This window comes from Triticum urartu, chromosome 5A (assembly GCF_056163025.1).
Source record: "Triticum urartu cultivar PI428250 chromosome 5A, HENAU_Tu73, whole genome shotgun sequence".
Lineage (NCBI taxonomy): Eukaryota > Viridiplantae > Streptophyta > Magnoliopsida > Poales > Poaceae > Triticum > Triticum urartu.
This window is the reverse complement of record NC_141877.1, coordinates 459,387,472-459,392,881: the sequence shown is the minus strand read 5'-3', so window position 1 is coordinate 459,392,881 and position 5,410 is coordinate 459,387,472.

Here is a 5,410-nt window from a genome sequence, read left to right as displayed (position 1 = left end):
AGAATGGTGGTTGTTGAGAAGACAAAAAGGAGAAAATAGTCTCACATCAACTAGGCGTATCAACGGGCTATGGATATGCCCCATCAATAGATATCAATGTGAGTGAGTAGGGATTGCCATGCAACGGATGCACCAGAGCTAGGGCAATTTGAGGAAGCCCATCATTGGAATATACAAGCCAAGTTCTATAATGAAAGATTCCCACTAGTATATGAAAGTGATAACATGAGAGACTCTCTACTATGAAGATCATGGTGCTACTTTGAAGCACAAGTGTGGTAAAAGGATAGTAGCATTGCCCCCCTTCTTCTCTTTTTTGGGCCTTCTTTTTTTCTTTGGCCTTTCTCTTTTTTGGGGAGAATGCTCTATTAAATGATGATCATCACACTTTTATTTATTTACAACTCAATGATTACAACTCAATTCTAAAACAAAGTATGAATCTATATGGATGCCTCCGGCGGTGTACCGGGATATGCAATGAATCAAGAGTGACAAGTATGAAAAAATTATGAACGGTGGCTTTGCCACAAAATACTATGTCAACTACATGATCATGCTAGGCAATATGACAATGATGAATGTGTCATGATGAACTAGATGGTGGAAAGTTGCATGACAATATATCTCGGAATGGCTATGGAAATGCCATAATAGGTAGCTATGGTGGCTGTTTTGAGGAAGGTATATGGTAGGTGTATGATACCGGCGAAAGGTGCGCGGTATTAGAGAGGCTAGCAAAGGTGGAAGGGTGAGAGTGCGTATGATCCATGGACTCAACATTAGTCATAAAGAACTCATATACTTATTGCAAAAATCTAGAAGTTATCAAAGCAAAGTATTACGCGCATGCTCCTAGTGGGATAGATTGGTAGGAAAATACCATCGCTCATCCCCGACCGCCACTCATAAGGAAGACAATTAATAAATAAATCATGCTCCGACTTCATCACATAACGGTTCACCATACATGCATGCTACGGGAATCACAAACTTTAACACAAGTATTCTTTAAATTCACAACTACTCAACTAGCATGACTTTAATATTATCACCTCCATATCTCAAAACAATTATCATGCGTCAATATTTTCTTAGTATTCAACACACTCAAAAGAAAGTTTCACAAATCTTGAATACCAAGCATACTATTATTAAGCAAATTACCTTGCTATTAAGGGACTCTCAAAATAATTTAAGTGAAGCATGAGAGATCAATAGTTTCTTTAAAACAAATCCACCACCGTGCTCTAAAATATCTAAGTGAAGCACATAGAGCAAAATTATAACGCTCAAAAGATATAAGTGAAGCACATAGAGCAAAACTACTTAGCTCAAAAGATATAAGTGAAGCACAGAGAGTATTCTATCAAATTTTAATTCATGTATGGCTCTCTCAAAAGGTGTGTACAGAAACGATTATTGAGGCATACTAAGACACAAAGACACAAATAATACAAGACGCTCCAAGCAAAACACATATCATGTTGGTGAATAAAAATATAGCTCCAAGTAAATTACCGATGGAAGTGGACGAAAGAGGGGATGCCTTCCGGGGCATCCCCAAGCTTTTACTTCTTGGTGTACTTGGATTATCTTGGGGGTGCCATGGGCATCCCCAATCTTAGGCTCTTGCCACTCCTTGTTCCATAATCCATCAAAAGAATTCACCCAAAACTTGAAAACTTCACAACACAAAACTTAAAGTAGAAAAATCGTGAGCTCCATTAGCGAAAGAAAACAAAATACCACCTCAAGGTACTGTAATGAACTCATTCTTTATTTATATTGGTGTTAAACCTACTGTATTCCAACTTCTCTATGGATTATAAACTATTTTACTAACCATAGATTCATCAAAATAAGCAAACAACACACGAAAAACAGAATCTGTCAAAAACAGAACAGTCTATAGTAATCTGTAGCTAGCGCAAGATATGGAACCCCAAAAATTCTAAAATAAATTTCTGGACGTGAGGAATTTATCTATTAATAATATTCAAAAAGAATTAACTAAATATCACTCTTAAAATAAAAATAACAGCAGTTCTCGTGAGCGCTAAAGTTTCTGTTTTTTACAGCAAGTTCAACAAGACTTTCCCCAAGTCTTCCCAACGGTTCTACTTGGCACAAACACTAATTAAACACAAAAAATACAACCAAAACAGATGCTAAATAATTTATTTATTACTAAACAGGAGCTAAAAGCAAGGAATAAAAATAAAATTGGGTTGCCTCCCAACAATTGCTATCGTTTAACGCCCGTAGCTAGGCATAAAAGCGAGGATAGATCTAGGTATTGCCATCTTTGGTAGGCAATCCATAAGTGGCTCTCATGATAGTTTCATATGGCAATTTTATTTTCTTTCTAGGAAAGTGTTCCGTGCCCTTTTTTAATGGAAATTGAAATCTAATATTCCCTTCCTTCATATCAATAATCGCAACAACCGTTCTAAGGAAAGGTCTACCAAGAATAATAGGGCAAGAAGGATTGCAATCTATATCAAGAACAATGAAACCTACGGGCACATAATTCCTGTTTGCAACAATAAGAACATCATTAATCCTTCCCATAGGTTTCTTAATAGTAGAATCCGCAAGATGCAAGTTTAGAGAGCAATCATCAAAATTACAGAAATCTAGCAAATCACACAAAGTCTTGGGAATAGTGGAGACACTAGCACCCAAATCACACAAAGCATAAAACTCATGATCTTTAATTTTAATTTTAATAGTTGGTTCCCACTCATCATAGAGTTTTCTAGGGATAGAAACTTTCAACTCAAGTTTTTCTTCATAAGATTGCATCAAGGCATCAACAATATGCTCGGTGAAGGCTTTATGTTGACTATAAGCATGTGGAGAATTTAGCACAGATTGCAACAAGGAAATACAATCAATTAAAGAGCAATTTTCATAATTAAATTCCTTGAAATCCAATATAGTGGGTTTAGCAACATCTGATTTTTATTTCTTTCAATCCCACTTTCATCAATTTCATCATAAAGATCTAAATACTCCGAATTTTTAGAACGCCTTCTAGGTAAATGAAGATCGTATTCAGTTTCATCAAGATTCATATTGCAAAACAAAGATTTAATAGGTGACACATCAATAACTTTTAGATCTTCATCTTGATTTTCATAGGAATTGGAAGAACACGCTTTAATAAAGGCATCTTTAGAAGCACGCATCCTAGCGGTTCTTTCCTTGCACTCATCAATGGAAATTCTCATGGCTTTGAGAGACTCATTGATATCATGCTTAGGAGGAATAGATCTAATCTTTAAAGAATCAATCTCAAGAGAAATTCTATCAACGTTTCTAGCCAAATCATCAACTTTAAGCAATTTCTCTTCAAGAAAAGCATTAAAATTCTTTTGTGAATTCATAAACTCTTTAACACTATTCTCAAATTCAGAGGGCATCTTATTATAATTTCCATAAGAGTTGTTGTAGGAGTTCCCATAATTATTAGAAGGATCACTAGGATATGGCCTAGGATTAAAATTCCCTCTATAAGCGTTGTTACCAAAATCATTCCTACCAACAAAATTCACATCCATAGATTCATTATTATTCTCAATCAAAGTAGACAAAGGCATATCATTAGGATCAGAAGAAACACTCTTAGTAGCAAATAATTTCATAAGTTCATCCATCTTTCCACTCAAAACATTGATTTCTTCTATCGCATGCACTTTTTTATTAGAAGATCTTTCAGTATGCCATTGAGAATAATTAACCATAATATTATCTAGGAGTTTAGTAGCATCTCCCAAAGTGATTTCCATAAAAGTGCCTCCCGCGGCCAAATCTAAAAGATTTCTAGAAGAAAAATTCAATCCGGCATAAATTTTTTGTATAATCATCCACTAATTCAAACCATGAGTAGGGCAATTATGTATCATTAATTTCATTCTCTCCCAAGCTTGTGCAACATGTTCATGATCAAGTTGCTTAAAGTTCATAATATCGTTTCTAAGAGAGATGATCTTAGCGGGAGGGAAATACTTAGAGATAAAAGCATCTTTGCACTTGTTCCAAGAATCAATACTATTTTTAGGCAAAGACGAAAACCAAGCTTTAGCAACGATCTCTAAGGGAAAAAGGAAATATCTTCAATTTAACGGCATTATTATCGACATCTTTTTTCTTTTGCATATCACATAAATCAACGAAGCTATTCAGATGAGTAGCGGCATCTTCACTAGGAAGGCCGGCGAATTGATCTTTCATAACAAGATTCAACAAAGCAGTATTAATTTTACAAGATTCAGCATCGGTAAGAGGAGCAATCGGAGTGCTAATAAAATCATTGTTGTTGGTATTGGTGAAGTCACACAATTAAGTATTATCTTGAGCCATCAAGACAAACAAGCAAACTAGCACACAAGCAAACAAGAGCAAACGGGCAAAAGAGGCAAATAGAGAGGGAGGATAGAGAGAGAGGGCGAATAAAATGGCAAGGGTGAAGTGGGGGAGAGTAAAACGAGAGGCAAATGGCAAATAATGTAATGCGAGAGATAGGGATTATGATGGGTACTTGGTATGTTGACTTTTTGCGTAGACTCCCCGGCAACGGCGCCAGAAATCCTTCTTGCTACGTCTTGAGCTTGTGTTGGTTTTCCCCGAAGAGGAAGGGATGATGCAGCAGAGTAGCGTAAGTATTTCCCTCAGGTTTTGACAACCAAGGTAGCTACTCGCAACCAACGCGATTAGGGGTTGTCAATCCCTTCACGGTCAGTTACGAGAGTGAGATCTGATAGATATAATATTTTTTGGTATTTTTGGTATAAAGATACAAAGTAAAAAGTAAAGGCAAAGTAAAAAGCAAAACAAGATTAAAGTGATGGAGATTGATATGATGAGAATAGACCCGGGGGCCATAGGTTTCACTAGTGGCTTCTCTCAAGAGCATAAGTATTCTACGGTGGGTGAACAAATTACTATTGAGCAATTGACAGAATTGAGCATAGTTATGAGAATATCTAGGCATGATCATGTATATAGGCATCACATCCGTGACAAGTAGACCGAAACGATTCTGCATCTACTACTATTACTCCACTCATCGACCGCTATCCAGCATGCATCTAGTGTATTAAGTTAAAAACAGAGTAACGCCTTAAGCAAGATGACATGATGTAGAGAGATAAATTCATGCAATATGGAATAAATCCCATCTTGTTATCCTCGATGGCAACGATGCAATACGTGCCTTGCTGCCCCTTCTGTCACTGGGAAAGGACACCGCAAGATCGAACCCAAAGCTAAGCACTTCTCCCATGGCAAGAACTACCAATCTAGTTGGCCAAACCAAACGGAAAATTCGAAGAGACTTGGAAATATAACCAATCATACATAAAATAATTCAGAGAAGATTCAAATATTATTCATAGATAGACTT